This window comes from Felis catus, chromosome C2 (assembly GCF_018350175.1).
Source record: "Felis catus isolate Fca126 chromosome C2, F.catus_Fca126_mat1.0, whole genome shotgun sequence".
NCBI lineage: Eukaryota > Metazoa > Chordata > Mammalia > Carnivora > Felidae > Felis > Felis catus.
Window position 1 is genome coordinate 88,178,161 of NC_058376.1, and position 7,750 is coordinate 88,185,910.

The following is a 7,750-nucleotide window of genomic DNA, read 5'->3' on the forward strand; positions in this document are numbered from 1 at the left end:
TTTTTAAATGTGCTGGTGCTAGAGGATGTGCGCCTCTTTGTTTCATGACCTGGCAGTTTGTTTCTCAGCTGCACGTTGCTTTTGTTTGTGTTTCTGCTATTGCCAGAGGCGTATCTGTTGAACCTGGCATCTGTTAGTGTACTTTCTCCAAAACCGAAAGCTAATTTAGGCTTTGTAGTGTATGAAGTCCTGCTAGTTCTTGCCATTTCTGATTTTTATTTTGGCCCCAAATTGTCACTGTAATGAGGCCATTTTTTAATTTTTTTTCCCTCAAATGATTTATTTTTCCTAGTGAGTTTTTTTTCCTCCTGGAATCTGACCTTGTACATTTGTGCTTGAGTTTTATTAGGAGTGCTTTCTATTAATACTCTGTGACTTCTCCCATTCTCCTCTGCCCTTTTTCCCACCTCAGCTTCTTGCTCTAATTTTTGTATAAGGTTTCCTTTGTCCAAAACTGAGAATTGGATCTCTACCTTACACTGTCTCATAACTACCCAAGTAGCATATTGTGGACTGTTCCAGGGTAGGATGAGACCCTTCCCTAGGAAGTGAAGAAGAATTAGCTGCAATATAAAGGAACAATGATAGTTTCAAAATGTCTATAGGGAGAAGTTTGGGGGTGATAATCTGGTTGATAAAATTGGAGGAAGAGTATGTCTGGATGGTTGTGTTGAAGCTGTGTTTGCATTAAAGCAAACTTTCTACTTAGAACTGATTGTATCTTTATTGAGGGGAGGACATGATCGGAATTACCTTAGCTAGCCCTCTGCACCACTCCTATGCCTTCACTTGGTATTAAATGGTCTGGGAGAGAACCCTCTTAAATGCTTGCCACCTCCCTTCCATTTATTCCTTCTCCAGGATCTGCTTTCCTCCAGTTTTATGACAAAGCTGGGAAGGACAAAGACAGCTCAATGATGGAATGGAGAATTCAGGAATCTAGTTTCCACCTCAGCTCCATATTTTCAAGATTCAAGCCTGCCTTCCCCAATTCCTTTAGCCTGGCTTCCTACTCTCACTCTCCTTTGGATGGGTGCTCCTGGGCATGGGGTGTGGTAAGAGAGAAATCATGTTGGCCCAAGTTGATGCCCACATTGGGATTCTGGCTGTGGCATCTATGAATGTGAGGCAACTGGGCAAGTTATTTGGCATCCTTGAGCTTCAGGTAACTTAATTAGAGAAAGGGGGATAAAGAAAAAAACCTACATTTTAATTTTATTGGTGAGTGGGAAGATTGAACCAGGTATTGTGTACTATTTGTATTAGAAATGTTGAACAAACACTATCTCTCCTCTTTCCCCAAGGAAACAGTAGAAATTATGTAGCAATGTGAGAAATATAAAGAACATTCTCCCCTCTCTGGTTGCACTTAATTCAGTTCCATTCAATATACTCTTTAACTGGGTTGATATAGCTAATGGAAAAGTGGTGTGTGGAGAGGGATCCAGACTTATAGATGGTGGTTCCTTAGCATTAACTTGACATAAAGGATTGTACTTGTTCAAAATTCAATAAAAACATTTCATAATAATACAATTAATAATTTGTAAGTAAACTGCTTGCTAGGAAGTACATTCTGTGATGGAGTTTTGTGTGGTGTGCATGCATGTGTGTGTTGTATCCATTCAGGGGACATCATTTCTTCTACCCAAATTGTGCGCACACACGTGTGTGTGTGTGTGTGTGTGTGTGTGTGTGTGTGTGTGTGTGTATTTCTATGTTTTTTTCTCTATATAAAGACCTGATGACTTATTATCTCATAGGTGTGCACATAGGTGGTGATACATGAGTACACTGAGTAATATGATAGGCTGTATTCAGGCATATGCTACTCTAAAGAAGGGCCAGGACCTTAGCAAGATGAGCTTTCCTCTAGCTGAATGTCTGGTTTTGAATTCCATCTCCACCACTAATGTTCTATCTGACCTGATAAATTATCTTCCTGAGTTCACTTTCTTGACTGTAAAGTAAGAGATTTTTAATTTTCCAAGTATCTACCTTGTAGAGTTTGGGACACATTTCAAATAATATAGCTGAAAGAGATTTGTAAATAAGAGTGCTATACATGTGCTACTTTTATTAATTAAGGTTGGGGTGGGGAGCTTCTTGTGTGATAAGCCAGCATTACGTTCCCAAAGGCAGAGACCATGATGGCCCTATTGGGGAATCAAAAGTTGATGTCCTGTGGGTACTTGTCCTGGAAGCCAGAGGGAGAACATCTTCTCCCTATTGAAAATTTCCCCTTCCATTTACTTCCATACTTACATAGTGAATGCAATAGTGATAGCAGAAACACTACCAGAAATAGGAAGCTTCCTTAAAAAGCCCTCAAGGTCACTCATTAGTATCTTATCACATGGACTAAGATTTTTAAAATGTCTTGATTTTAACACATCTTAATTGAAGCCTGCTACACTTCTTTTGTGTGTGAGTCATCTGAAATCTTGCACTGACCTCTAGAAGCAGACACATACAAGGATATGAAAAGTGATGTTTCAAGTAGAAGGAAAATATCATTCTGATGTTTTCTTTTTCTTTATGTAAATATGGTTATTCTGTAGAAGAAGTACTTCCCACCTTGTCAGAATAGGGCTCTGTGAGTTTTCATGTAAAAGAGTAGATTAGTAAACTGGAACTCAAAGTGACATTGATAATATTAATATAGATGGCATTTATTAGAGTGTGTGTGGGGAAAAAGTAGCTTTACATATGCATTAAGTGATTTATTATTTTTTTTAAATTTTAACCTTTGTTTATTTTTGAGATAGAAAGAGACAGAGCAGGAGTGGGGTGAGGGGTGGCGAGAGAGAGGGAGACGCTGAATCTAAAGCAGGCTCCAGGCTTTGAGCTATTAGCCCAGAGCACAACATGGGGTTTGAACCTACGAACCGTAAGATCATGACCTGAGCTGAAGTTGGATGCTCAACTAACTGAGCCACCCAGGTGCCCCATGCATTAAATGATTTTAAAAGAAACTTCCATTTGGATGAATTTACTTCTCTCAAATATAGGTATGTTAGATTGAGAAATATTTGCATTTATTAGAGTTGAAGATTTGCTATTTTTACTGTGTACCAGTTGAATGTTTTACTTTTTCTCAAAATATGTAAAAGAAGAGTTCCCATCATGACTGAGTGCAGGTGGCCGAGGAACTTGGATATGATCAGGGATACAAGATGGGTTTATTGATCTGTAGGGACCAGGTCTGGGAAGCACTGAATGAACAGATGGTCATGAGGAATCTTCTCGCATGAGGCGACAGACAAAACTGTAGTTGCATTCCAGAGGGGATGTCACATGCCAGAGAGATCTGTCTATGGGTTCAGAGGCAAGACACTAAACATGTTGCTGAGGGAACCCTTAACAATTTTGTCAAATGGTCCCTAGTCAGCTGTCTTCATAGAACTGGGTACACATCAGTGATGTTTACTCAGGGGCATCTTATATTTCAGCTAAATGAGGATGAGGTCTAGGAGAGGGGCAATAATGCTTCCAGGTGAAGTCCTCTCTGGGGAAAGATATGTACAAAATGAGAAATAATAGCACAAGAGGAGAAATGGGGGACATTAGATAATTTTTCCCTGAGCCAGCAGTTACCCCTTCCTTCTTTCTAGAAGACCAAATTATAATAATGAAGCTCATAGCCAAATTTGCTTTGGGGCTATAGAGTATAAACACCATGGAAAGATAGGTCCTCACTCCCCATAATGTGCAGATCTAGGATTTGTACAACATCACATTGTCTTCACTCTTATACGTAAATGGATAGATTCGTACATTAGGAGTTTAATAGAACATGAATATCCTCTGAGAGAAAGTCCTAGTTTCTTAAATGAGGCAGCTTTGGGTTAGTGCTATTTGTGGTACGCTACGGAGTCAGAAAAGTCACACCAACCTTTCAAAAGTGACAATATTTAGAATATATAAGATGATGGTAGATAAATAACAGCTTCTGTAATCAACAGATTTTTTGAGGGGATCAAGTTATCTATGTATAAAAATCTCCATACATAGAAAATACAATCGTGATATAGTATTATTTAGGTGAATTTGAATTGCCGTGCCACCATGCCCCACTAAATTAGAATCTAAAAGTGCATCTCCCCTAAGCTTCTAATTAATTTCCATAATGTATTCTACCTATAACACATTCTAAAACAAGTAGGATCTGTCTCATCCAATTTCCCCAAAGCCTTAAATGTTCTATGTAAAAATAAAAACTATTCTTCTGGGTTCCCCTGGGTTTACCTTTCAATCTTCATACTCTTTGTGTATTCAGGCAGTTTGATTAAGTCACCTGTGAGACTGACACCAGGGGTAGTTAAATCCAGTTTCTCTCTGCTCCACACAAACTGGTAGATGTTGCCGCTAGCCAAGTGTGTAGGAATTTCAGGTGGTTTTCCTTTCCTTAAGTAGTCATGGCTCACTCACATGCTTCTTTGTGTCTTCTGGGATTAGAAACATATATCAATGTCTATCTAAATTAGATGAGCATGCCTGGTAGAATGTGCTGCAATGCTATGTGCTGCAACCCTGAGTGTCTGACATGTGACCTTCTAGTGGGCCATATGGAGCCAGGGGACATGGAAGAAAATACAGGCAATAATAACTTGGCCAACTTGGGTTGAATATTTACTGTGTATAAGGCACTGTCCTTCCCACAGCAGATCTTATCAGCACCAATAAGAAGCTCAGGTGGTAGGTAGTGCTATGATTTCTATTTTACAAGTGAGAAATAGGAGGCTAGTTGATTTCAATGATTTTTTGTATGGCCAAGTTGCAAGGTGGATATAGAACATCAATCATCTGGCTGCAGATCCATGTACTTAACCATCACCTATTTCAACTCTTTGTCCCTGGCCTTTAGACATTTAAATGTTTGATCCATTTTTCTAATAGCATCTCTTCTTAATATGCCTGTTTCACCTAATCCCTCAGAGAAAAGAAATCCAACCATTAAGACACTGGCTGTCTACCATTTCCTGGTATAAATAGCCCACTAGAGCATTACCAAAAGCAAAGTAAAACAAAGCTAAACAAAACAAAAAATGAGGCTGGACATTTTTAACCATGAACTGATCAAAGCAGATGCATTCTGTCTTTTAATATATATTTTTTTATCCTGAAGTTTCTTTTTCCAAAAGAATCTTCAGGAAGAGAGGTAAAGATACACAATTTTAAACAAACAGAACAGTAAGGCATAAAGTTTTCTAGGCAGAAAGAATATTTTTAGGAAAACATTTTCTGTTTAATACATTAAACTCAGTTTGGATTCTGATGAATTATATCCAACATAATTTGCAATTAAGATACTTGAAAGTAATTAGCTATAATAATCATTGAGTATGAAGCAGTATAACATAATATTGCATATCATGGACTCCAGAGTCAGGAAACGCAGATTCACATCCTAGATTTGTCACTGTTTTGTGGCCTTGGATAATTCACTTAACCTGTCTAAGCCCTTGTTTATTCCTCAGTATAATGAAAGTAATTATATATCTGCGTCAAAAGTTTGTAAAGTTCTAAGCTCAGTTCCTGTATTATATAGTAAGCAACCAGTAAGTAACCCATTATTATATAAGTCTGTGATGCTTGGGGGATATTTAGAATAATGTTCAGGCATGAGTATTATAGTCATGTAGATATTAGTTGTTGCCATGAGTTTAGGTTTATTTCTTCAGGAGTTATTCATAAAGTGAAAACACAGGGGTGAGAATGAACCATTTAGGGTGGAACAATGAGGAGGAAATAGGCTGTGAGGAAGATTAAGGGATGGCTGGAGAAATAGAAAGAAAATTAGGCAAGAGGGAGTGTATTAGGGTATTGAAGAACCAAATATATATGAGGGTATTTATTATAGGAATTTATTATAGGCTCATGTGATTCTGGAGGCCAGAAAGTCTCATAATCTGCCCTCTGCAAGCTGAAAAACCAGGAAAGCTGGTGGTGTCATTCAATCTGAGCTCAAAGACCTGAGAAACTGGGGAGCCAATATCATGCTTCCGATTCCAAAGGCCCAAGAATCTCAGGGATGATGGTGTAAAATATGGGTTTGAGTCTGAAGGCTTGAAAATTAGAAATGCTGATGTCCAAGACCAGGATGAGACAAGCCAAAAGAACAAATTAGCCCTTCCTCTGCCTTTTTGTTCTATTCAGGCCCTCAGTCCTCAGTGGATTGGATGATGCCTGCCCTGGGGGATGAGAATGATCCTCTTTACTTAATCTGATTCAGAAGCTAATCTCATCTGGAAACACCCTGATAGACACACCCAGAAATCATGTTTTACCAGCTATCCCTTAGCCCAGTCAAGTTGACACACAAAATTAACCTTCCTGAGTCCACCCCTTATCAACTTGGCACCCACATAGGTCACCTTAAACCATACTTAATCTCCAAATAAAGACAATTAACAAGGTCATAATTCTGCCTAACACGAGACAACTATCCTGCATACAACTGAAAATGCACTAATCCTTTCCTCAGAAAGGAGGTAAAGTCCATTAGTGGTGTTTACTCTTCTCCTGATATTCCATAACTTAAATACTTTGATGTAGAATTAACAATACTTAAATACTGATATAACATCAATACATCTTATGTTACATCATAAACAAAACAAAGACTGCTTTTATATATATCATATATAAATGTGTGTGTGTGTGATGTATTCAGAACAAAATAAGGAAGAAATATTAATGGCAACTATAGTTCTCAATTCTGTAACTGGTCAAATAGTCTTAGCTGGTGTTTTAACAACCTTTTTCCCCCATCCATTCTGTCTGTATTCCCTTTGTCTTTAGCAGGCACCTTAACTAGTCACAGTTTTTCACCTGACAGGGTGATTCATATCTTAATTCATGAAGGGTCTGAATCATTAGTAGTCTTGCCTGGATTGAGTTATTGTAGGTTCTATTGACCTTAATCACAGGGCATGGTAATAACAAGAGATGGCCTGTATTCCAGACATACTCTTCTCTATTTCCATCGTGGAGTAGTAGTTCAATTTCTCTTGGGTAGTCAGGATCAGTCTCCCCAGCCAACACCACAGTTACCCTCTTTGCCATTGATCCAAAGCCCAGACTGGCTAGGTGGCAGTTCAGTAGAATCATTGTGTCCCTTGGTAGAACTATTACTTCCTCTGGAACTGACATCTGTACACCAGCAGAACATAACGCAACAAACACAGGAAACAAAAATTTCACTGATTGGTTACCAGAGGTAATGGTGAATGGTGCCATTTCCATTTCTACTTCTTGATTCCCGGACCCCTGAATCCTGGCTATTGGAGAATCCATACCACATATTGGATGCTGATTCAAAGTATAAAGAGCCTCTGGAGAACCTTTCTCCAGCTCTGCAAGGAACTGCCATCTAGCTGGCCCTATAACTGAGTCTTCAAAAGGTCATTTCACCATTCTATGAAGTCAACTGCTTCAGGGTGATGGAGAGCATAGTAAGACCAGTGAATTCCATGATCATGGTCCCATTTGCCTCACTTCTTTTATGTGAAGTGAGTTCCTTGATCAGAAGCAGTGCTGTGTGGAATACTTAAAAGAAAATGAGTTTTACCCACCAAAGGAATTGCAGTCACCTAGTCAGGTGAGGAAAAATATGCCCATTGACTTTGACAATTATATATGTCATGGGCAATTTACAACTTTATAGTAGGTAGAAGTGACCTTCCAAGTGTGAATGACAAGTGTGCCACTTAAGAGGGAAAAAGGTTGGTAGCTAAAGGAATCAAAG

The 7,750-nt window shown here is 38.7% G+C and overlaps 1 pseudogene; it reads right to left on the reverse strand.

Annotated features, from left to right (window-relative positions):
- LOC101099897 overlaps positions 1 to 7,299 on the reverse strand; it is a 38,960-nt pseudogene extending 31,661 nt beyond the window's left edge.
- Positions 7,300 to 7,750: the final 451 nt, after the last annotated feature.